The sequence below is a fragment of the Balaenoptera ricei genome, unplaced genomic scaffold, assembly GCF_028023285.1.
Source record: "Balaenoptera ricei isolate mBalRic1 unplaced genomic scaffold, mBalRic1.hap2 scaffold_149, whole genome shotgun sequence".
Taxonomy (NCBI): Eukaryota; Metazoa; Chordata; class Mammalia; order Artiodactyla; family Balaenopteridae; genus Balaenoptera; species Balaenoptera ricei.
Window position 1 is genome coordinate 80,467 of NW_026777452.1, and position 23,526 is coordinate 103,992.

General features: G+C 66.5%; 23 pseudogenes; all 23 read left to right on the forward strand.

The window, feature by feature from the left end:
• The first annotated feature begins 823 nt into the window (after positions 1 to 823).
• LOC132358386 (5S ribosomal RNA) lies at positions 824 to 942 on the forward strand (annotated as a pseudogene).
• An 896-nt stretch (positions 943 to 1,838) lies between these two features.
• On the forward strand, positions 1,839 to 1,957 carry LOC132358469 (5S ribosomal RNA; annotated as a pseudogene).
• Positions 1,958 to 2,866: 909 nt separating this feature from the next.
• On the forward strand, positions 2,867 to 2,985 carry LOC132358591 (5S ribosomal RNA; annotated as a pseudogene).
• A 910-nt stretch (positions 2,986 to 3,895) lies between these two features.
• LOC132358387 (5S ribosomal RNA) lies at positions 3,896 to 4,014 on the forward strand (annotated as a pseudogene).
• Positions 4,015 to 4,910: 896 nt separating this feature from the next.
• LOC132358480 (5S ribosomal RNA) lies at positions 4,911 to 5,029 on the forward strand (annotated as a pseudogene).
• Positions 5,030 to 5,938: 909 nt separating this feature from the next.
• LOC132358592 (5S ribosomal RNA) lies at positions 5,939 to 6,057 on the forward strand (annotated as a pseudogene).
• Positions 6,058 to 6,968: 911 nt separating this feature from the next.
• Positions 6,969 to 7,087, forward strand: LOC132358388 (5S ribosomal RNA; annotated as a pseudogene).
• Positions 7,088 to 7,983: 896 nt separating this feature from the next.
• On the forward strand, positions 7,984 to 8,102 carry LOC132358492 (5S ribosomal RNA; annotated as a pseudogene).
• Positions 8,103 to 9,011: 909 nt separating this feature from the next.
• LOC132358593 (5S ribosomal RNA) lies at positions 9,012 to 9,130 on the forward strand (annotated as a pseudogene).
• A 911-nt stretch (positions 9,131 to 10,041) lies between these two features.
• Positions 10,042 to 10,160, forward strand: LOC132358538 (5S ribosomal RNA; annotated as a pseudogene).
• Positions 10,161 to 11,056: 896 nt separating this feature from the next.
• On the forward strand, positions 11,057 to 11,175 carry LOC132358503 (5S ribosomal RNA; annotated as a pseudogene).
• A 909-nt stretch (positions 11,176 to 12,084) lies between these two features.
• LOC132358594 (5S ribosomal RNA) lies at positions 12,085 to 12,203 on the forward strand (annotated as a pseudogene).
• Positions 12,204 to 13,114: 911 nt separating this feature from the next.
• LOC132358544 (5S ribosomal RNA) lies at positions 13,115 to 13,233 on the forward strand (annotated as a pseudogene).
• An 896-nt stretch (positions 13,234 to 14,129) lies between these two features.
• Positions 14,130 to 14,248, forward strand: LOC132358515 (5S ribosomal RNA; annotated as a pseudogene).
• A 909-nt stretch (positions 14,249 to 15,157) lies between these two features.
• Positions 15,158 to 15,276, forward strand: LOC132358595 (5S ribosomal RNA; annotated as a pseudogene).
• Positions 15,277 to 16,187: 911 nt separating this feature from the next.
• Positions 16,188 to 16,306, forward strand: LOC132358389 (5S ribosomal RNA; annotated as a pseudogene).
• Positions 16,307 to 17,202: 896 nt separating this feature from the next.
• Positions 17,203 to 17,321, forward strand: LOC132358526 (5S ribosomal RNA; annotated as a pseudogene).
• Positions 17,322 to 18,230: 909 nt separating this feature from the next.
• LOC132358597 (5S ribosomal RNA) lies at positions 18,231 to 18,349 on the forward strand (annotated as a pseudogene).
• A 911-nt stretch (positions 18,350 to 19,260) lies between these two features.
• LOC132358545 (5S ribosomal RNA) lies at positions 19,261 to 19,379 on the forward strand (annotated as a pseudogene).
• An 896-nt stretch (positions 19,380 to 20,275) lies between these two features.
• LOC132358537 (5S ribosomal RNA) lies at positions 20,276 to 20,394 on the forward strand (annotated as a pseudogene).
• Positions 20,395 to 21,303: 909 nt separating this feature from the next.
• LOC132358598 (5S ribosomal RNA) lies at positions 21,304 to 21,422 on the forward strand (annotated as a pseudogene).
• A 910-nt stretch (positions 21,423 to 22,332) lies between these two features.
• LOC132358390 (5S ribosomal RNA) lies at positions 22,333 to 22,451 on the forward strand (annotated as a pseudogene).
• An 896-nt stretch (positions 22,452 to 23,347) lies between these two features.
• LOC132358548 (5S ribosomal RNA) lies at positions 23,348 to 23,466 on the forward strand (annotated as a pseudogene).
• Positions 23,467 to 23,526: the final 60 nt, after the last annotated feature.

Consider the following 23,526-nt stretch of genomic DNA (forward strand, 5'->3'; position numbering starts at 1 on the left):
CTCAGGCCTCTCCCGACACAGCGTGCGCCGGAGGGGGCCATCCCCGCCGGTCTGGCTGGACATGCCCCCAGAAGGCGGCCCTGGAAGGCAACCGCACGCCAGCCGCTGCCGGGGTGGCTGGCCCGGACCCAGACACCGCCGCAGGCCCGGGTGAAGATCGTGAGGCCCGCGAGGCCCTCGACCTGCACCTGGCCGACCACACCAGCGCCCCTCCACGCCGCAGCCACCCGTCTGCCCGTGTGTCTCTCCACAGCTCCCTCCGGAAAAAGCCCACACTCCACTCTTTCACCACGGCCGGGGGCGGGAGTGGGGTCGTGGGCCGGGAATGGTTCTCCGGGCCGGCCGGTCACCGGGTGCAGGGAACTTTGCTCAGCATTTGGCGGAGGGGCAAGGGTGGCCTTGCTGGGTCTAAGGGGTCTTGCCGACTCAATGGTGCCTCCCAGTGGCTTCAGGCCAACTGCCGTCGGGCAGGAGGGCCAGCCTGGCCGCGGCCGGGCTCCACCTAGAACTGTGTGGGCAGACAGGGTGGCGAATGCCCAAAGGACCGTGGGCCACGGGCCCTTAAGCCCCCGGGGCCACGTCCTTGTGGGCGTCAAGCGGGATCTGGGGCAGAGGGCCAAGCTCCTATGGGCCTGGAGGGTCCCGCCTGACCTGAGCTGCGAGGTCTCCCACGAGTCCGCCAATCCCGGGTGCCCGAGGCCTCCTGTTGCCTGCCTTGGTGGGCGGGCTGGGCCGTGCCGGAGAGGGTTGGCTGCCGGGCTGTCGGCAAGCCCCAGCACCAGGGAAGCTAAGCCTCAAGAGGCACCCCGTGGCCCCCGCAGCCTTCTACCGCCATACCACCCTGAACGCGCCCGATATCGTCTGATCCTGGAAGCTAAGCAGGGTCGGGCCTGCTTAGTACTTGGATGGGAGACCACATGGGAATACCAGGTGCTGTAGGCTTTTTTGCCTCCCACTATAAATTCTCCTTTAGGCGCCCACGGCTGATGCCGCCTCCGCCTCTGCAGGCCTCACCTCCTCAGGGCCCTCCCAACACAGCGTGCTCTGGAGGGGGCGCTCCCCGCAGGTCTGGATGGAAATGCGGCCAGAAGGCGGCCCTGGAAGATAGCCATAAACCAGCCGCTCCCGTGGTGGCTGGCCCGCAGCCAGACTGCGCCGCACGCCCAGGTGAAGGCCGTGAGGCACGCGAAGCCCTCCACCTACAACTGGCCGTCCCCACCAGCGCGCATCCACGCCGCAGCCACCTAATTGCCCGTGTGTCTCTATACAGCTCCCTCCGGAAAAAGCCCACCCTCTGCCGTTTCGCTACGGCTGGAGGCAGGAGCGGGGTCGTGGGCCGTGACTGGTTCTCCAGGTCGGCTGACCTCCAGGCATCGGAACTGTGCTTGGCGGGTGGCGTGGCTGAAAGGGTAGTTTGCTGGGGCTAAGAGGCCGTGGCAGCCCAACGGTGGATCCCAGTGGCTTTGGGCCAACTGCCGTCGAGCAGGAAGGCCGGCCCGGCCATGGCTGGGCTGCTCCTAGAACTGCGAGGGTGGACAGGTTGTGTAATGCCCAAGGGACAGCAGGCCACTGGCCCTTAAGCCTCTGAGGCCACGTCCTTGTGAGCGTCGAGCGGGATCTGAGGTGGAGCGTCAAGCGCCTACGGGTCCGGAGGTTCCCGCCCGAACAGGGCTGCAAGGTCGCCCAAGACTCTGCCACCTCCGGGTCCCCGAGGCCTCCTGTCGCCTGCCTGGGCAGGCAGCAGGGCCGTGCAGCAGAGGGCTGGTCGCCGGACTGGTGGTAATTCGCCAGCACCAGCTAAGCTGAGCCTCAAGAGTCACCCCGTGGCCCCCGCTGCCTTCTACGGCCATACCACCCTAAACGCACCCCATCTCGTCTGACCTCGGAAGCTAAGCAGGGTCGGGTCTGTTTACTACCTGGATGGGAGACCACCTGGGAATACTAGGTGCTGTAGTATTTTTTGCCCCCCGATCTGCCTTTTCTTGTCATCGCCGGTGCTCAAGGCTTCCGCTGCTCCCGCCGGGCACTGCTGCAGGCCTCATCTACTCAGGCCTCTCGCAACACAGCGTGCGCCAGAGGGGGCCCACCCAGCCGGTCTGGGTGGACATGCCGCCAGAAGGCGGCCCTGGAAGGCAGCCGCACCCCAGCCTCTCCCGGGGTGGCTGGCCCGGACCCAGACTCCGCTGCAGGCCCGGGTGAAGATCGTGAGGCCCGCGAGGCCCTCGACCTGCCCGTGGCCAACCCAACCAGCGCCCATCTGCGCCGCAGCCACCTGTCTGCCTCTGTGTCTCTCCACAGCTCCCTCCGGAAAAAGCCCACCCTCCGCTGTTTCGCCATGGCCGGGGGCGGGAGCGGGGTCCTGGGCCGGTCCGGTTCTCCGGGCCAGCCGGCCACCATGCGCTGGGAACTGTGCTCAGCGGGTGGCGTGTGGGCAAGGGTGGCCTTGCTGGGTCCAAGGGGCCGTGCCGCATCAATGGTGGCTCCCAGTGGCTTTGGGCTAACTGCCTTCAGGCAGGAGGGCCAGCCCGGCCGCGGCTGGACTGCACCTAGCACTGCGTGGGTGGACAGGGTGGGGAATGCCCAAGGGACCGTGGACCACGGACCCTTAAGCCTTCAGAGCCACGTCTTTGTGAGCGTCGAGCAGGATCTGGGGCGGTTCGCCATGCGCCTATGTGCCTGGATGTTCCCGCCAGAACTGAGCTGCTAGAGCGTCCAAGACTCCACCACACCCGGACCCCGAAGCCTGCTATCGCCTGCCTGGGCGGGCCGCAGGGCCGTGCTGCAGAGGGCTGGTCGCCGGACTGGCGGTAATTTGCCAGCACCAGGTAAGCTGAGCCTCAAGAGGCACCCCGTGGGCCCCGCTGCCTTCTATGGCCATACCACCCTATACGCACCCCATCTCGTCTGATTTCCGAAGCTAAGCAGGGTCGGGTCTGTTTACTACCTGGATGGGAGACCACCTGGGAATACTAGGTGCTGTAGTATTTTTTGCCCCCCGATTGCCCTTTTCTTGTAGTGGCCGGTACTCAAGGCTTCCTCTGCCCCCGCCGGGCACTGCTGCAGGCCTCATCTACTCAGGCCTCTCCCGACACAGCGTGCGCCGGAGGGGGCCATCCCCGCCGGTCTGGCTGGACATGCCCCCAGAAGGCGGCCCTGGAAGGCAACCGCACGCCAGCCGCTGCCGGGGTGGCTGGCCCGGACCCAGACACCGCCGCAGGCCCGGGTGAAGATCGTGAGGCCCGCGAGGCCCTCGACCTGCACCTGGCCGACCACACCAGCGCCCCTCCATGCCGCAGCCACCCGTCTGCCCGTGTGTCTCTCCACAGCTCCCTCCGGAAAAAGCCCACACTCCACTCTTTCACCACGGCCGGGGGCGGGAGTGGGGTCGTGGGCCGGGAATGGTTCTCCGGGCCGGCCGGTCACCGGGTGCAGGGAACTTTGCTCAGCATTTGGCGGAGGGGCAAGGGTGGCCTTGCTGGGTCTAAGGGGTCTTGCCGACTCAATGGTGCCTCCCAGTGGCTTCAGGCCAACTGCCGTCGGGCAGGAGGGCCAGCCTGGCCGCGGCCGGGCTTCACCTAGAACTGTGTGGGCAGACAGGGTAGCGAATGCCCAAAGGACCGTGGGCCACGGGCCCTTAAGCCCCCGGGGCCACGTCCTTGTGGGCGTCAAGCGGGATCTGGGGCAGAGGGCCAAGCTCCTATGGGCCTGGAGGGTCCCGCCTGACCTGAGCTGCGAGGTCTCCCACGAGTCCGCCAATCCCGGGTGCCCGAGGCCTCCTGTCGCCTGCCTTGGTGGGCGGCTGGGCCGTGCCGGAGAGGGTTGGCTGCCGGGCTGTCGGCAAGCCCCAGCACCAGGGAAGCTAAGCCTCAAGAGGCACCCCGTGGCCCCCGCAGCCTTCTACCGCCATACCACCCTGAACGCGCCCGATATCGTCTGATCCTGGAAGCTAAGCAGGGTCGGGCCTGCTTAGTACTTGGATGGGAGACCACATGGGAATACCAGGTGCTGTAGGCTTTTTTGCCTCCCACTATAAATTCTCCTTTAGGCGCCCACGGCTGATGCCGCCTCCGCCTCTGCAGGCCTCACCTCCTCAGGGCCCTCCCAACACAGCGTGCTCTGGAGGGGGCGCTCCCCGCAGGTCTGGATGGAAATGCGGCCAGAAGGCGGCCCTGGAAGATAGCCATAAACCAGCCGCTCCCGTGGTGGCTGGCCCGCAGCCAGACTGCGCCGCACGCCCAGGTGAAGGCCGTGAGGCACGCGAAGCCCTCCACCTACAACTGGCCGTCCCCACCAGCGCGCATCCACGCCGCAGCCACCTAATTGCCCGTGTGTCTCTATACAGCTCCCTCCGGAAAAAGCCCACCCTCTGCCGTTTCGCTACGGCTGGAGGCAGGAGCGGGGTCGTGGGCCGTGACTGGTTCTCCAGGTCGGCTGACCTCCAGGCATCGGAACTGTGCTTGGCGGGTGGCGTGGCTGAAAGGGTAGTTTGCTGGGGCTAAGAGGCCGTGGCAGCCCAACGGTGGATCCCAGTGGCTTTGGGCCAACTGCCGTCGAGCAGGAAGGCCGGCCCGGCCATGGCTGGGCTGCTCCTAGAACTGCGAGGGTGGACAGGTTGTGTAATGCCCAAGGGACAGCAGGCCACTGGCCCTTAAGCCTCTGAGGCCACGTCCTTGTGAGCGTCGAGCGGGATCTGAGGTGGAGCGTCAAGCGCCTACGGGTCCGGAGGTTCCCGCCCGAACAGGGCTGCAAGGTCGCCCAAGACTCTGCCACCTCCGGGTCCCCGAGGCCTCCTGTCGCCTGCCTGGGCAGGCAGCAGGGCCGTGCAGCAGAGGGCTGGTCGCCGGACTGGTGGTAATTCGCCAGCACCAGCTAAGCTGAGCCTCAAGAGTCACCCCGTGGCCCCCGCTGCCTTCTACGGCCATACCACCCTAAACGCACCCCATCTCGTCTGACCTCGGAAGCTAAGCAGGGTCGGGTCTGTTTACTACCTGGATGGGAGACCACCTGGGAATACTAGGTGCTGTAGTATTTTTTGCCCCCCGATCTGCCTTTTCTTGTCATCGCCGGTGCTCAAGGCTTCCGCTGCTCCCGCCGGGCACTGCTGCAGGCCTCATCTACTCAGGCCTCTCGCAACACAGCGTGCGCCAGAGGGGGCCCACCCAGCCGGTCTGGGTGGACATGCCGCCAGAAGGCGGCCCTGGAAGGCAGCCGCACCCCAGCCTCTCCCGGGGTGGCTGGCCCGGACCCAGACTCCGCTGCAGGCCCGGGTGAAGATCGTGAGGCCCGCGAGGCCCTCGACCTGCCCGTGGCCAACCCAACCAGCGCCCATCTGCGCCGCAGCCACCTGTCTGCCTCTGTGTCTCTCCACAGCTCCCTCCGGAAAAAGCCCACCCTCCGCTGTTTCGCCATGGCCGGGGGCGGGAGCGGGGTCCTGGGCCGGTCCGGTTCTCCGGGCCAGCCGGCCACCATGCGCTGGGAACTGTGCTCAGCGGGTGGCGTGTGGGCAAGGGTGGCCTTGCTGGGTCCAAGGGGCCGTGCCGCATCAATGGTGGCTCCCAGTGGCTTTGGGCTAACTGCCTTCAGGCAGGAGGGCCAGCCCGGCCGCGGCTGGACTGCACCTAGCACTGCGTGGGTGGACAGGGTGGGGAATGCCCAAGGGACCGTGGACCACGGACCCTTAAGCCTTCAGAGCCACGTCTTTGTGAGCGTCGAGCGGGATCTGGGGCGGTTCGCCATGCGCCTATGTGCCTGGATGTTCCCGCCAGAACTGAGCTGCTAGAGCGTCCAAGACTCCACCACACCCGGACCCCGAAGCCTGCTATCGCCTGCCTGGGCGGGCCGCAGGGCCGTGCTGCAGAGGGCTGGTCGCCGGACTGGCGGTAATTTGCCAGCACCAGGTAAGCTGAGCCTCAAGAGGCACCCCGTGGGCCCCGCTGCCTTCTATGGCCATACCACCCTATACGCACCCCATCTCGTCTGATTTCCGAAGCTAAGCAGGGTCGGGTCTGTTTACTACCTGGATGGGAGACCACCTGGGAATACTAGGTGCTGTAGTATTTTTTGCCCCCCGATTGCCCTTTTCTTGTAGTGGCCGGTACTCAAGGCTTCCTCTGCCCCCGCCGGGCACTGCTGCAGGCCTCATCTACTCAGGCCTCTCCCGACACAGCGTGCGCCGGAGGGGGCCATCCCCGCCGGTCTGGCTGGACATGCCCCCAGAAGGCGGCCCTGGAAGGCAACCGCACGCCAGCCGCTGCCGGGGTGGCTGGCCCGGACCCAGACACCGCCGCAGGCCCGGGTGAAGATCGTGAGGCCCGCGAGGCCCTCGACCTGCACCTGGCCGACCACACCAGCGCCCCTCCACGCCGCAGCCACCCGTCTGCCCGTGTGTCTCTCCACAGCTCCCTCCGGAAAAAGCCCACACTCCACTCTTTCACCACGGCCGGGGGCGGGAGTGGGGTCGTGGGCCGGGAATGGTTCTCCGGGCCGGCCGGTCACCGGGTGCAGGGAACTTTGCTCAGCATTTGGCGGAGGGGCAAGGGTGGCCTTGCTGGGTCTAAGGGGTCTTGCCGACTCAATGGTGCCTCCCAGTGGCTTCAGGCCAACTGCCGTCGGGCAGGAGGGCCAGCCTGGCCGCGGCCGGGCTTCACCTAGAACTGTGTGGGCAGACAGGGTGGCGAATGCCCAAAGGACCGTGGGCCACGGGCCCTTAAGCCCCCGGGGCCACGTCCTTGTGGGCGTCAAGCGGGATCTGGGGCAGAGGGCCAAGCTCCTATGGGCCTGGAGGGTCCCGCCTGACCTGAGCTGCGAGGTCTCCCACGAGTCCGCCAATCCCGGGTGCCCGAGGCCTCCTGTTGCCTGCCTTGGTGGGCGGGCTGGGCCGTGCCGGAGAGGGTTGGCTGCCGGGCTGTCGGCAAGCCCCAGCACCAGGGAAGCTAAGCCTCAAGAGGCACCCCGTGGCCCCCGCAGCCTTCTACCGCCATACCACCCTGAACGCGCCCGATATCGTCTGATCCTGGAAGCTAAGCAGGGTCGGGCCTGCTTAGTACTTGGATGGGAGACCACATGGGAATACCAGGTGCTGTAGGCTTTTTTGCCTCCCACTATAAATTCTCCTTTAGGCGCCCACGGCTGATGCCGCCTCCGCCTCTGCAGGCCTCACCTCCTCAGGGCCCTCCCAACACAGCGTGCTCTGGAGGGGGCGCTCCCCGCAGGTCTGGATGGAAATGCGGCCAGAAGGCGGCCCTGGAAGATAGCCATAAACCAGCCGCTCCCGTGGTGGCTGGCCCGCAGCCAGACTGCGCCGCACGCCCAGGTGAAGGCCGTGAGGCACGCGAAGCCCTCGACCTACAACTGGCCGTCCCCACCAGCGCGCATCCACGCCGCAGCCACCTAATTGCCCGTGTGTCTCTATACAGCTCCCTCCGGAAAAAGCCCACCCTCTGCCGTTTCGCTACGGCTGGAGGCAGGAGCGGGGTCGTGGGCCGTGACTGGTTCTCCAGGTCGGCTGACCTCCAGGCATCGGAACTGTGCTTGGCGGGTGGCGTGGCTGAAAGGGTAGTTTGCTGGGGCTAAGAGGCCGTGGCAGCCCAACGGTGGATCCCAGTGGCTTTGGGCCAACTGCCGTCGAGCAGGAAGGCCGGCCCGGCCATGGCTGGGCTGCTCCTAGAACTGCGAGGGTGGACAGGTTGTGTAATGCCCAAGGGACAGCAGGCCACTGGCCCTTAAGCCTCTGAGGCCACGTCCTTGTGAGCGTCGAGCGGGATCTGAGGTGGAGCGTCAAGCGCCTACGGGTCCGGAGGTTCCCGCCCGAACAGGGCTGCAAGGTCGCCCAAGACTCTGCCACCTCCGGGTCCCCGAGGCCTCCTGTCGCCTGCCTGGGCAGGCAGCAGGGCCGTGCAGCAGAGGGCTGGTCGCCGGACTGGTGGTAATTCGCCAGCACCAGCTAAGCTGAGCCTCAAGAGTCACCCCGTGGCCCCCGCTGCCTTCTACGGCCATACCACCCTAAACGCACCCCATCTCGTCTGACCTCGGAAGCTAAGCAGGGTCGGGTCTGTTTACTACCTGGATGGGAGACCACCTGGGAATACTAGGTGCTGTAGTATTTTTTGCCCCCCGATCTGCCTTTTCTTGTCATCGCCGGTGCTCAAGGCTTCCGCTGCTCCCGCCGGGCACTGCTGCAGGCCTCATCTACTCAGGCCTCTCGCAACACAGCGTGCGCCAGAGGGGGCCCACCCAGCCGGTCTGGGTGGACATGCCGCCAGAAGGCGGCCCTGGAAGGCAGCCGCACCCCAGCCTCTCCCGGGGTGGCTGGCCCGGACCCAGACTCCGCTGCAGGCCCGGGTGAAGATCGTGAGGCCCGCGAGGCCCTCGACCTGCCCGTGGCCAACCCAACCAGCGCCCATCTGCGCCGCAGCCACCTGTCTGCCTCTGTGTCTCTCCACAGCTCCCTCCGGAAAAAGCCCACCCTCCGCTGTTTCGCCATGGCCGGGGGCGGGAGCGGGGTCCTGGGCCGGTCCGGTTCTCCGGGCCAGCCGGCCACCATGCGCTGGGAACTGTGCTCAGCGGGTGGCGTGTGGGCAAGGGTGGCCTTGCTGGGTCCAAGGGGCCGTGCCGCATCAATGGTGGCTCCCAGTGGCTTTGGGCTAACTGCCTTCAGGCAGGAGGGCCAGCCCGGCCGCGGCTGGACTGCACCTAGCACTGCGTGGGTGGACAGGGTGGGGAATGCCCAAGGGACCGTGGACCACGGACCCTTAAGCCTTCAGAGCCACGTCTTTGTGAGCGTCGAGCGGGATCTGGGGCGGTTCGCCATGCGCCTATGTGCCTGGATGTTCCCGCCAGAACTGAGCTGCTAGAGCGTCCAAGACTCCACCACACCCGGACCCCGAAGCCTGCTATCGCCTGCCTGGGCGGGCCGCAGGGCCGTGCTGCAGAGGGCTGGTCGCCGGACTGGCGGTAATTTGCCAGCACCAGGTAAGCTGAGCCTCAAGAGGCACCCCGTGGGCCCCGCTGCCTTCTATGGCCATACCACCCTATACGCACCCCATCTCGTCTGATTTCCGAAGCTAAGCAGGGTCGGGTCTGTTTACTACCTGGATGGGAGACCACCTGGGAATACTAGGTGCTGTAGTATTTTTTGCCCCCCGATTGCCCTTTTCTTGTAGTGGCCGGTACTCAAGGCTTCCTCTGCCCCCGCCGGGCACTGCTGCAGGCCTCATCTACTCAGGCCTCTCCCGACACAGCGTGCGCCGGAGGGGGCCATCCCCGCCGGTCTGGCTGGACATGCCCCCAGAAGGCGGCCCTGGAAGGCAACCGCACGCCAGCCGCTGCCGGGGTGGCTGGCCCGGACCCAGACACCGCCGCAGGCCCGGGTGAAGATCGTGAGGCCCGCGAGGCCCTCGACCTGCACCTGGCCGACCACACCAGCGCCCCTCCACGCCGCAGCCACCCGTCTGCCCGTGTGTCTCTCCACAGCTCCCTCCGGAAAAAGCCCACACTCCACTCTTTCACCACGGCCGGGGGCGGGAGTGGGGTCGTGGGCCGGGAATGGTTCTCCGGGCCGGCCGGTCACCGGGTGCAGGGAACTTTGCTCAGCATTTGGCGGAGGGGCAAGGGTGGCCTTGCTGGGTCTAAGGGGTCTTGCCGACTCAATGGTGCCACCCAGTGGCTTCAGGCCAACTGCCGTCGGGCAGGAGGGCCAGCCTGGCCGCGGCCGGGCTTCACCTAGAACTGTGTGGGCAGACAGGGTGGCGAATGCCCAAAGGACCGTGGGCCACGGGCCCTTAAGCCCCCGGGGCCACGTCCTTGTGGGCGTCAAGCGGGATCTGGGGCAGAGGGCCAAGCTCCTATGGGCCTGGAGGGTCCCGCCTGACCTGAGCTGCGAGGTCTCCCACGAGTCCGCCAATCCCGGGTGCCCGAGGCCTCCTGTCGCCTGCCTTGGTGGGCGGGCTGGGCCGTGCCGGAGAGGGTTGGCTGCCGGGCTGTCGGCAAGCCCCAGCACCAGGGAAGCTAAGCCTCAAGAGGCACCCCGTGGCCCCCGCAGCCTTCTACCACCATACCACCCTGAACGCGCCCGATATCGTCTGATCCTGGAAGCTAAGCAGGGTCGGGCCTGCTTAGTACTTGGATGGGAGACCACATGGGAATACCAGGTGCTGTAGGCTTTTTTGCCTCCCACTATAAATTCTCCTTTAGGCGCCCACGGCTGATGCCGCCTCCGCCTCTGCAGGCCTCACCTCCTCAGGGCCCTCCCAACACAGCGTGCTCTGGAGGGGGCGCTCCCCGCAGGTCTGGATGGAAATGCGGCCAGAAGGCGGCCCTGGAAGATAGCCATAAACCAGCCGCTCCCGTGGTGGCTGGCCCGCAGCCAGACTGCGCCGCACGCCCAGGTGAAGGCCGTGAGGCACGCGAAGCCCTCGACCTACAACTGGCCGTCCCCACCAGCGCGCATCCACGCCGCAGCCACCTAATTGCCCGTGTGTCTCTATACAGCTCCCTCCGGAAAAAGCCCACCCTCTGCCGTTTCGCTACGGCTGGAGGCAGGAGCGGGGTCGTGGGCCGTGACTGGTTCTCCAGGTCGGCTGACCTCCAGGCATCGGAACTGTGCTTGGCGGGTGGCGTGGCTGAAAGGGTAGTTTGCTGGGGCTAAGAGGCCGTGGCAGCCCAACGGTGGATCCCAGTGGCTTTGGGCCAACTGCCGTCGAGCAGGAAGGCCGGCCCGGCCATGGCTGGGCTGCTCCTAGAACTGCGAGGGTGGACAGGTTGTGTAATGCCCAAGGGACAGCAGGCCACTGGCCCTTAAGCCTCTGAGGCCACGTCCTTGTGAGCGTCGAGCGGGATCTGAGGTGGAGCGTCAAGCGCCTACGGGTCCGGAGGTTCCCGCCCGAACAGGGCTGCAAGGTCGCCCAAGACTCTGCCACCTCCGGGTCCCCGAGGCCTCCTGTCGCCTGCCTGGGCAGGCAGCAGGGCCGTGCAGCAGAGGGCTGGTCGCCGGACTGGTGGTAATTCGCCAGCACCAGCTAAGCTGAGCCTCAAGAGTCACCCCGTGGCCCCCGCTGCCTTCTACGGCCATACCACCCTAAACGCACCCCATCTCGTCTGACCTCGGAAGCTAAGCAGGGTCGGGTCTGTTTACTACCTGGATGGGAGACCACCTGGGAATACTAGGTGCTGTAGTATTTTTTGCCCCCCGATCTGCCTTTTCTTGTCATCGCCGGTGCTCAAGGCTTCCGCTGCTCCCGCCGGGCACTGCTGCAGGCCTCATCTACTCAGGCCTCTCGCAACACAGCGTGCGCCAGAGGGGGCCCACCCAGCCGGTCTGGGTGGACATGCCGCCAGAAGGCGGCCCTGGAAGGCAGCCGCACCCCAGCCTCTCCCGGGGTGGCTGGCCCGGACCCAGACTCCGCTGCAGGCCCGGGTGAAGATCGTGAGGCCCGCGAGGCCCTCGACCTGCCCGTGGCCAACCCAACCAGCGCCCATCTGCGCCGCAGCCACCTGTCTGCCTCTGTGTCTCTCCACAGCTCCCTCCGGAAAAAGCCCACCCTCCACTGTTTCGCCATGGCCGGGGGCGGGAGCGGGGTCCTGGGCCGGTCCGGTTCTCCGGGCCAGCCGGCCACCATGCGCTGGGAACTGTGCTCAGCGGGTGGCGTGTGGGCAAGGGTGGCCTTGCTGGGTCCAAGGGGCCGTGCCGCATCAATGGTGGCTCCCAGTGGCTTTGGGCTAACTGCCTTCAGGCAGGAGGGCCAGCCCGGCCGCGGCTGGACTGCACCTAGCACTGCGTGGGTGGACAGGGTGGGGAATGCCCAAGGGACCGTGGACCACGGACCCTTAAGCCTTCAGAGCCACGTCTTTGTGAGCGTCGAGCGGGATCTGGGGCGGTTCGCCATGCGCCTATGTGCCTGGATGTTCCCGCCAGAACTGAGCTGCTAGAGCGTCCAAGACTCCACCACACCCGGACCCCGAAGCCTGCTATCGCCTGCCTGGGCGGGCCGCAGGGCCGTGCTGCAGAGGGCTGGTCGCCGGACTGGCGGTAATTTGCCAGCACCAGGTAAGCTGAGCCTCAAGAGGCACCCCGTGGGCCCCGCTGCCTTCTATGGCCATACCACCCTATACGCACCCCATCTCGTCTGATTTCCGAAGCTAAGCAGGGTCGGGTCTGTTTACTACCTGGATGGGAGACCACCTGGGAATACTAGGTGCTGTAGTATTTTTTGCCCCCCGATTGCCCTTTTCTTGTAGTGGCCGGTACTCAAGGCTTCCTCTGCCCCCGCCGGGCACTGCTGCAGGCCTCATCTACTCAGGCCTCTCCCGACACAGCGTGCGCCGGAGGGGGCCATCCCCGCCGGTCTGGCTGGACATGCCCCCAGAAGGCGGCCCTGGAAGGCAACCGCACGCCAGCCGCTGCCGGGGTGGCTGGCCCGGACCCAGACACCGCCGCAGGCCCGGGTGAAGATCGTGAGGCCCGCGAGGCCCTCGACCTGCACCTGGCCGACCACACCAGCGCCCCTCCACGCCGCAGCCACCCGTCTGCCCGTGTGTCTCTCCACAGCTCCCTCCGGAAAAAGCCCACACTCCACTCTTTCACCACGGCCGGGGGCGGGAGTGGGGTCGTGGGCCGGGAATGGTTCTCCGGGCCGGCCGGTCACCGGGTGCAGGGAACTTTGCTCAGCATTTGGCGGAGGGGCAAGGGTGGCCTTGCTGGGTCTAAGGGGTCTTGCCGACTCAATGGTGCCTCCCAGTGGCTTCAGGCCAACTGCCGTCGGGCAGGAGGGCCAGCCTGGCCGCGGCCGGGCTTCACCTAGAACTGTGTGGGCAGACAGGGTGGCGAATGCCCAAAGGACCGTGGGCCACGGGCCCTTAAGCCCCCGGGGCCACGTCCTTGTGGGCGTCAAGCGGGATCTGGGGCAGAGGGCCAAGCTCCTATGGGCCTGGAGGGTCCCGCCTGACCTGAGCTGCGAGGTCTCCCACGAGTCCGCCAATCCCGGGTGCCCGAGGCCTCCTGTTGCCTGCCTTGGTGGGCGGGCTGGGCCGTGCCGGAGAGGGTTGGCTGCCGGGCTGTCGGCAAGCCCCAGCACCAGGGAAGCTAAGCCTCAAGAGGCACCCCGTGGCCCCCGCAGCCTTCTACCGCCATACCACCCTGAACGCGCCCGATATCGTCTGATCCTGGAAGCTAAGCAGGGTCGGGCCTGCTTAGTACTTGGATGGGAGACCACATGGAAATACCAGGTGCTGTAGGCTTTTTTGCCTCCCACTATAAATTCTCCTTTAGGCGCCCACGGCTGATGCCGCCTCCGCCTCTGCAGGCCTCACCTCCTCAGGGCCCTCCCAACACAGCGTGCTCTGGAGGGGGCGCTCCCCGCAGGTCTGGATGGAAATGCGGCCAGAAGGCGGCCCTGGAAGATAGCCATAAACCAGCCGCTCCCGTGGTGGCTGGCCCGCAGCCAGACTGCGCCGCACGCCCAGCTGAAGGCCGTGAGGCAGGCGACGCCCTCGACCTACAACTGGCCGTCCCCACCAGCGCGCATCCACGCCGCAGCCACCTAATTGCCCGTGTGTCTCTATACAGCTCCCTCCGGAAAAAGCCCACCCTCTGCCGTTTCGCTACGGCTGGAGGCAGGAGCGGGGTCGTGGGCCGTGACTGGTTCTCCAGGTCGGCTGACCTCCAGGCATCGGAACTGTGCTTGGCGGGTGGCGTGGCTGAAAGGGTAGTTTGCTGGGGCTAAGAGGCCGTGGCAGCCCAACGGTGGATCCCAGTGGCTTTGGGCCAACTGCCGTCGAGCAGGAAGGCCGGCCCGGCCATGGCTGGGCTGCTCCTAGAACTGCGAGGGTGGACAGGTTGTGTAATGCCCAAGGGACAGCAGGCCACTGGCCCTTAAGCCTCTGAGGCCACGTCCTTGTGAGCGTCGAGCGGGATCTGAGGTGGAGCGTCAAGCGCCTACGGGTCCGGAGGTTCCCGCCCGAACAGGGTTGCAAGGTCGCCCAAGACTCTGCCACCTCCGGGTCCCTGAGGCCTCCTGTCGCCTGCCTGGGCAGGCAGCAGGGCCGTGCAGCAGAGGGCTGGTCGCCGGACTGGTGGTAATTCGCCAGCACCAGCTAAGCTGAGCCTCAAGAGTCACCCCGTGGCCCCTGCTGCCTTCTACGGCCATACCACCCTAAACGCACCCCATCTCGTCTGACCTCGGAAGCTAAGCAGGGTCGGGTCTGTTTACTACCTGGATGGGAGACCACCTGGGAATACTAGGTGCTGTAGTATTTTTTGCCCCCCGATCTGCCTTTTCTTGTCATCGCCGGTGCTCAAGGCTTCCGCTGCTCCCGCCGGGCACTGCTGCAGGCCTCATCTACTCAGGCCTCTCGCAACACAGCGTGCGCCAGAGGGGGCCCACCCAGCCGGTCTGGGTGGACATGCCGCCAGAAGGCGGCCCTGGAAGGCAGCCGCACCCCAGCCTCTCCCGGGGTGGCTGGCCCGGACCCAGACTCCGCTGCAGGCCCGGGTGAAGATCGTGAGGCCCGCGAGGCCCTCGACCTGCCCGTGGCCAACCCAACCAGCGCCCATCTGCGCCGCAGCCACCTGTCTGCCTCTGTGTCTCTCCACAGCTCCCTCCGGAAAAAGCCCACCCTCCGCTGTTTCGCCATGGCCGGGGGCGGGAGCGGGGTCCTGGGCCGGTCCGGTTCTCCGGGCCAGCCGGCCACCATGCGCTGGGAACTGTGCTCAGCGGGTGGCGTGTGGGCAAGGGTGGCCTTGCTGGGTCCAAGGGGCCGTGCCGCATCAATGGTGGCTCCCAGTGGCTTTGGGCTAACTGCCTTCAGGCAGGAGGGCCAGCCCGGCCGCGGCTGGACTGCACCTAGCACTGCGTGGGTGGACAGGGTGGGGAATGCCCAAGGGACCGTGGACCACGGACCCTTAAGCCTTCAGAGCCACGTCTTTGTGAGCGTCGAGCGGGATCTGGGGCGGTTCGCCATGCGCCTATGTGCCTGGATGTTCCCGCCAGAACTGAGCTGCTAGAGCGTCCAAGACTCCACCACACCCGGACCCCGAAGCCTGCTATCGCCTGCCTGGGCGGGCCGCAGGGCCGTGCTGCAGAGGGCTGGTCGCCGGACTGGCGGTAATTTGCCAGCACCAGGTAAGCTGAGCCTCAAGAGGCACCCCGTGGGCCCCGCTGCCTTCTATGGCCATACCACCCTATACGCACCCCATCTCGTCTGATTTCCGAAGCTAAGCAGGGTCGGGTCTGTTTACTACCTGGATGGGAGACCACCTGGGAATACTAGGTGCTGTAGTATTTTTTGCCCCCCGATTGCCCTTTTCTTGTAGTGGCCGGTACTCAAGGCTTCCTCTGCCCCCGCCGGGCACTGCTGCAGGCCTCATCTACTCAGGCCTCTCCCGACACAGCGTGCGCCGGAGGGGGCCATCCCCGCCGGTCTGGCTGGACATGCCCCCAGAAGGCGGCCCTGGAAGGCAACCGCACGCCAGCCGCTGCCGGGGTGGCTGGCCCGGACCCAGACACCGCCGCAGGCCCGGGTGAAGATCGTGAGGCCCGCGAGGCCCTCGACCTGCACCTGGCCGACCACACCAGCGCCCCTCCACGCCGCAGCCACCCGTCTGCCCGTGTGTCTCTCCACAGCTCCCTCCGGAAAAAGCCCACACTCCACTCTTTCACCACGGCCGGGGGCGGGAGTGGGGTCGTGGGCCGGGAATGGTTCTCCGGGCCGGCCGGTCACCGGGTGCAGGGAACTTTGCTCAGCATTTGGCGGAGGGGCAAGGGTGGCCTTGCTGGGTCTAAGGGGTCTTGCCGACTCAATGGTGCCTCCCAGTGGCTTCAGGCCAACTGCCGTCGGGCAGGAGGGCCAGCCTGGCCGCGGCCGGGCTTCACCTAGAACTGTGTGGGCAGACAGGGTGGCGAATGCCCAAAGGACCGTGGGCCACGGGCCCTTAAGCCCCCGGGGCCACGTCCTTGTGGGCGTCAAGCGGGATCTGGGGCAGAGGGCCAAGCTCCTATGGGCCTGGAGGGTCCCGCCTGACCTGAGCTGCGAGGTCTCCCACGAGTCCGCCAATCCCGGGTGCCCGAGGCCTCCTGTCGCCTGCCTTGGTGGGCGGGCTGGGCCGTGCCGGAGAGGGTTGGCTGCCGGGCTGTCGGCAAGCCCCAGCACCAGGGAAGCTAAGCCTCAAGAGGCACCCCGTGGCCCCCGCAGCCTTCTACCGCCATACCACCCTGAACGCGCCCGATATCGTCTGATCCTGGAAGCTAAGCAGGGTCGGGCCTGCTTAGTACTTGGATGGGAGACCACATGGGAATACCAGGTGCTGTAGGCTTTTTTGCCTCCCACTATAAATTCTCCTTTAGGCGCCCATGGCTGATGCCGCCTCCGCCTCTGCAGGCCTCACCTCCTCAGGGCCCTCCCAACACAGCGTGCTCTGGAGGGGGCGCTCCCCGCAGGTCTGGATGGAAATGCGGCCAGAAGGCGGCCCTGGAAGATAGCCATAAACCAGCCGCTCCCGTGGTGGCTGGCCCGCAGCCAGACTGCGCCGCACGCCCAGGTGAAGGCCGTGAGGCACGCGAAGCCCTCGACCTACAACTGGCCGTCCCCACCAGCGCGCATCCACGCCGCAGCCACCTAATTGCCCGTGTGTCTCTATACAGCTCCCTCCGGAAAAAGCCCACCCTCTGCCGTTTCGCTACGGCTGGAGGCAGGAGCGGGGTCGTGGGCCGTGACTGGTTCTCCAGGTCGGCTGACCTCCAGGCATCGGAACTGTGCTTGGCGGGTGGCGTGGCTGAAAGGGTAGTTTGCTGGGGCTAAGAGGCCGTGGCAGCCCAACGGTGGATCCCAGTGGCTTTGGGCCAACTGCCGTCGAGCAGGAAGGCCGGCCCGGCCATGGCTGGGCTGCTCCTAGAACTGCGAGGGTGGACAGGTTGTGTAATGCCCAAGGGACAGCAGGCCACTGGCCCTTAAGCCTCTGAGGCCACGTCCTTGTGAGCGTCGAGCGGGATCTGAGGTGGAGCGTCAAGCGCCTACGGGTCCGGAGGTTCCCGCCCGAACAGGGCTGCAAGGTCGCCCAAGACTCTGCCACCTCCGGGTCCCCGAGGCCTCCTGTCGCCTGCCTGGGCAGGCAGCAGGGCCGTGCAGCAGAGGGCTGGTCGCCGGACTGGTGGTAATTCGCCAGCACCAGCTAAGCTGAGCCTCAAGAGTCACCCCGTGGCCCCCGCTGCCTTCTACGGCCATACCACCCTAAACGCACCCCATCTCGTCTGACCTCGGAAGCTAAGCAGGGTCGGGTCTGTTTACTACCTGGATGGGAGACCACCTGGGAATACTAGGTGCTGTAGTATTTTTTGCCCCCCGATCTGCCTTTTCTTGTCATCGCCGGTGCTCAAGGCTTCCGCTGCTCCCGCCGGGCACTGCTGCAGGCCTCATCTACTCAGGCCTCTCGCAACACAGCGTGCGCCAGAGGGGGCCCACCCAGCCGGTCTGGGTGGACATGCCGCCAGAAGGCGGCCCTGGAAGGCAGCCGCACCCCAGCCTCTCCCGGGGTGGCTGGCCCGGACCCAGACTCCGCTGCAGGCCCGGGTGAAGATCGTGAGGCCCGCGAGGCCCTCGACCTGCCCGTGGCCAACCCAACCAGCGCCCATCTGCGCCGCAGCCACCTGTCTGCCTCTGTGTCTCTCCACAGCTCCCTCCGGAAAAAGCCCACCCTCCGCTGTTTCGCCATGGCCGGGGGCGGGAGCGGGGTCCTGGGCCGGTCCGGTTCTCCGGGCCAGCCGGCCACCATGCGCTGGGAACTGTGCTCAGCGGGTGGCGTGTGGGCAAGGGTGGCCTTGCTGGGTCCAAGGGGCCGTGCCGCATCAATGGTGGCTCCCAGTGGCTTTGGGCTAACTGCCTTCAGGCAGGAGGGCCAGCCCGGCCGCGGCTGGACTGCACCTAGCACTGCGTGGGTGGACAGGGTGGGGAATGCCCAAGGGACCGTGGACCACGGACCCTTAAGCCTTCAGAGCCACGTCTTTGTGAGCGTCGAGCGGGATCTGGGGCGGTTCGCCATGCGCCTATGTGCCTGGATGTTCCCGCCAGAACTGAGCTGCTAGAGCGTCCAAGACTCCACCACACCCGGACCCCGAAGCCTGCTATCGCCTGCCTGGGCGGGCCGCAGGGCCGTGCTGCAGAGGGCTGGTCGCCGGACTGGCGGTAATTTGCCAGCACCAGGTAAGCTGAGCCTCAAGAGGCACCCCGTGGGCCCCGCTGCCTTCTATGGCCATACCACCCTATACGCACCCCATCTCGTCTGATTTCCGAAGCTAAGCAGGGTCGGGTCTGTTTACTACCTGGATGGGAGACCACCTGGGAATACTAGGTGCTGTAGTATTTTTTGCCCCCCGATTGCCCTTTTCTTGTAGTGGCCGGTACTCAAGGCTTCCTCTGCCCCCGCCGGGCACTGCTGCAGGCCTCATCTACTCAGGCCTCTCCCGACACAGCGTGCGCCGGAGGGGGCCATCCCCGCCGGTCTGGCTGGACATGCCCCCAGAAGGCGGCCCTGGAAGGCAACCGCATGCCAGCCGCTGCCGGGGTGGCTGGCCCGGACCCAGACACCGCCGCAGGCCCGGGTGAAGATCGTGAGGCCCGCGAGGCCCTCGACCTGCACCTGGCCGACCACACCAGCGCCCCTCCACGCCGCAGCCACCCGTCTGCCCGTGTGTCTCTCCACAGCTCCCTCCGGAAAAAGCCCACACTCCACTCTTTCACCACGGCCGGGGGCGGGAGTGGGGTCGTGGGCCGGGAATGGTTCTCCGGGCCGGCCGGTCACCGGGTGCAGGGAACTTTGCTCAGCATTTGGCGGAGGGGCAAGGGTGGCCTTGCTGGGTCTAAGGGGTCTTGCCGACTCAATGGTGCCTCCCAGTGGCTTCAGGCCAACTGCCGTCGGGCAGGAGGGCCAGCCTGGCCGCGGCCGGGCTTCACCTAGAACTGTGTGGGCAGACAAGGTGGCGAATGCCCAAAGGACCGTGGGCCACGGGCCCTTAAGCCCCCGGGGCCACGTCCTTGTGGGCGTCAAGCGGGATCTGGGGCAGAGGGCCAAGCTCCTATGGGCCTGGAGGGTCCCGCCTGACCTGAGCTGCGAGGTCTCCCACGAGTCCGCCAATCCCGGGTGCCCGAGGCCTCCTGTTGCCTGCCTTGGTGGGCGGGCTGGGCCGTGCCGGAGAGGGTTGGCTGCCGGGCTGTCGGCAAGCCCCAGCACCAGGGAAGCTAAGCCTCAAGAGGCACCCCGTGGCCCCCGCAGCCTTCTACCGCCATACCACCCTGAACGCGCCCGATATCGTCTGATCCTGGAAGCTAAGCAGGGTCGGGCCTGCTTAGTACTTGGATGGGAGACCACATGGAAATACCAGGTGCTGTAGGCTTTTTTGCCTCCCACTATAAATTCTCCTTTAGGCGCCCACGGCTGATGCCGCCTCCGCCTCTGCAGGCCTCACCTCCTCAGGGCCCTCCCAACACAGCGTGCTCTGGAGGGGGCGCTCCCCGCAGGTCTGGATGGAAATGCGGCCAGAAGGCGGCCCTGGAAGATAGCCATAAACCAGCCGCTCCCGTGGTGGCTGGCCCGCAGCCAGACTGCGCCGCACGCCCAGGTGAAGGCCGTGAGGCACGCGAAGCCCTCGACCTACAACTGGCCGTCCCCACCAGCGCGCATCCACGCCGCAGCCACCTAATTGCCCGTGTGTCTCTATACAGCTCCCTCCGGAAAAAGCCCACCCTCTGCCGTTTCGCTACGGCTGGAGGCAGGAGCGGGGTCGTGGGCCGTGACTGGTTCTCCAGGTCGGCTGACCTCCAGGCATCGGAACTGTGCTTGGCGGGTGGCGTGGCTGAAAGGGTAGTTTGCTGGGGCTAAGAGGCCGTGGCAGCCCAACGGTGGATCCCAGTGGCTTTGGGCCAACTGCCGTCGAGCAGGAAGGCCGGCCCGGCCATGGCTGGGCTGCTCCTAGAACTGCGAGGGTGGACAGGTTGTGTAATGCCCAAGGGACAGCAGGCCACTGGCCCTTAAGCCTCTGAGGCCACGTCCTTGTGAGCGTCGAGCGGGATCTGAGGTGGAGCGTCAAGCGCCTACGGGTCCGGAGGTTCCCGCCCGAACAGGGCTGCAAGGTCGCCCAAGACTCTGCCACCTCCGGGTCCCCGAGGCCTCCTGTCGCCTGCCTGGGCAGGCAGCAGGGCCGTGCAGCAGAGGGCTGGTCGCCGGACTGGTGGTAATTCGCCAGCACCAGCTAAGCTGAGCCTCAAGAGTCACCCCGTGGCCCCCGCTGCCTTCTACGGCCATACCACCCTAAACGCACCCCATCTCGTCTGACCTCGGAAGCTAAGCAGGGTCGGGTCTGTTTACTACCTGGATGGGAGACCACCTGGGAATACTAGGTGCTGTAGTATTTTTTGCCCCCCGATCTGCCTTTTCTTGTCATCGCCGGTGCTCAAGGCTTCCGCTGCTCCCGCCGGGCACTGCTGCAGGCCTCATCTACTCAGGCCTCTCGCAACACAGCGTGCGCCAGAGGGGGCCCACCCAGCCGGTCTGGGTGGACATGCCGCCAGAAGGCGGCCCTGGAAGGCAGCCGCACCCCAGCCTCTCCCGGGGTGGCTGGCCCGGACCCAGACTCCGCTGCAGGCCCGGGTGAAGATCGTGAGGCCCGCGAGGCCCTCGACCTGCCCGTGGCCAACCCAACCAGCGCCCATCTGCGCCGCAGCCACCTGTCTGCCTCTGTGTCTCTCCACAGCTCCCTCCGGAAAAAGCCCACCCTCCGCTGTTTCGCCATGGCCGGGGGCGGGAGCGGGGTCCTGGGCCGGTCCGGTTCTCCGGGCCAGCCGGCCACCATGCGCTGGGAACTGTGCTCAGCGGGTGGCGTGTGGGCAAGGGTGGCCTTGCTGGGTCCAAGGGGCCGTGCCGCATCAATGGTGGCTCCCAGTGGCTTTGGGCTAACTGCCTTCAGGCAGGAGGGCCAGCCCGGCCGCGGCTGGACTGCACCTAGCACTGCGTGGGTGGACAGGGTGGGGAATGCCCAAGGGACCGTGGACCACGGACCCTTAAGCCTTCAGAGCCACGTCTTTGTGAGCGTCGAGCGGGATCTGGGGCGGTTCGCCATGCGCCTATGTGCCTGGATGTTCCCGCCAGAACTGAGCTGCTAGAGCGTCCAAGACTCCACCACACCCGGACCCCGAAGCCTGCTATCGCCTGCCTGGGCGGGCCGCAGGGCCGTGCTGCAGAGGGCTGGTCGCCGGACTGGCGGTAATTTGCCAGCACCAGGTAAGCTGAGCCTCAAGAGGCACCCCGTGGGCCCCGCTGCCTTCTATGGCCATACCACCCTATACGCACCCCATCTCGTCTGATTTCCGAAGCTAAGCAGGGTCGGGTCTGTTTACTACCTGGATGGGAGACCACCTGGGAATACTAGGTGCTGTAGTATTTTTTGCCCCCCGATTGCCCTTTTCTTGTAGTGGCCGGTACTCAAGGCTTCCTCTGCCCCCGCCGGGCACTGCTGCAGGCCTCATCTACTCAGGCCTCTCCCGACACAGCGTGCGCCGGAGGGGGCCATCCCCGCCGGTCTGGCTGGACATGCCCCCAGAAGGCGGCCCTGGAAGGCAACCGCACGCCAGCCGCTGCCGGGGTGGCTGGCCCGGACCCAGACACCGCCGCAGGCCCGGGTGAAGATCGTGAGGCCCGCGAGGCCCTCGACCTGCACCTGGCCGACCACACCAGCGCCCCTCCACGCCGCAGCCACCCGTCTGCCCGTGTGTCTCTCCACAGCTCCCTCCGGAAAAAGCCCACACTCCACTCTTTCACCACGGCCGGGGGCGGGAGTGGGGTCGTGGGCCGGGAATGGTTCTCCGGGCCGGCCGGTCACCGGGTGCAGGGAACTTTGCTCAGCATTTGGCGGAGGGGCAAGGGTGGCCTTGCTGGGTCTAAGGGGTCTTGCCGACTCAATGGTGCCTCCCAGTGGCTTCAGGCCAACTGCCGTCGGGCAGGAGGGCCAGCCTGGCCGCGGCCGGGCTTCACCTAGAACTGTGTGGGCAGACAGGGTGGCGAATGCCCAAAGGACCGTGGGCCACGGGCCCTTAAGCCCCCGGGGCCACGTCCTTGTGGGCGTCAAGCGGGATCTGGGGCAGAGGGCCAAGCTCCTATGGGCCTGGAGGGTCCCGCCTGACCTGAGCTGCGAGGTCTCCCACGAGTCCGCCAATCCCGGGTGCCCGAGGCCTCCTGTCGCCTGCCTTGGTGGGCGGCTGGGCTGTGCCGGAGAGGGTTGGCTGCCGGGCTGTCGGCAAGCCCCAGCACCAGGGAAGCTAAGCCTCAAGAGGCACCCCGTGGCCCCCGCAGCCTTCTACCGCCATACCACCCTGAACGCGCCCGATATCGTCTGATCCTGGAAGCTAAGCAGGGTCGGGCCTGCTTAGTACTTGGATGGGAGACCACATGGGAATACCAGGTGCTGTAGGCTTTTTTGCCTCCCACTATAAATTCTCCTTTAGGCGCCCACGGCTGATGCCGCCTCCGCCTCTGCAGGCCTCACCTCCTCAGGGCCCTCCCAACACAGCGTGCTCTGGAGGGGGCGCTCCCCGCAGGTCTGGATGGAAATGCGGCCAGAAGGCGGCCCTGGAAGATAGCCATAAACCAGCCGCTCCCGTGGTGGCTGGCCCGCAGCCAGACTGCGCCGCACGCCCAGGTGAAGGCCGTGAGGCACGCGAAGCCCTCGACCTACAACTGGCCGTCCCCACCAGCGCGCATCCACGCCGCAGCCACCTAATTGCCCGTGTGTCTCTATACAGCTCCCTCCGGAAAAAGCCCACCCTCTGCCGTTTCGCTACGGCTGGAGGCAGGAGCGGGGTCGTGGGCCGTGACTGGTTCTCCAGGTCGGCTGACCTCCAGGCATCGGAACTGTGCTTGGCGGGTGGCGTGGCTGAAAGGGTAGTTTGCTGGGGCTAAGAGGCCGTGGCAGCCCAACGGTGGATCCCAGTGGCTTTGGGCCAACTGCCGTCGAGCAGGAAGGCCGGCCCGGCCATGGCTGGGCTGCTCCTAGAACTGCGAGGGTGGACAGGTTGTGTAATGCCCAAGGGACAGCAGGCCACTGGCCCTTAAGCCTCTGAGGCCACGTCCTTGTGAGCGTCGAGCGGGATCTGAGGTGGAGCGTCAAGCGCCTACGGGTCCGGAGGTTCCCGCCCGAACAGGGCTGCAAGGTCGCCCAAGACTCTGCCACCTCCGGGTCCCCGAGGCCTCCTGTCGCCTGCCTGGGCAGGCAGCAGGGCCGTGCAGCAGAGGGCTGGTCGCCGGACTGGTGGTAATTCGCCAGCACCAGCTAAGCTGAGCCTCAAGAGTCACCCCGTGGCCCCCGCTGCCTTCTACGGCCATACCACCCTAAACGCACCCCATCTCGTCTGACCTCGGAAGCTAAGCAGGGTCGGGTCTGTTTACTACCTGGATGGGAGACCACCTGGGAATACTAGGTGCTGTAGTATTTTTTGCCCCCCGATCTGCCTTTTCTTGTCATCGCCGGTGCTCAAGGCTTCCGCTGCTCC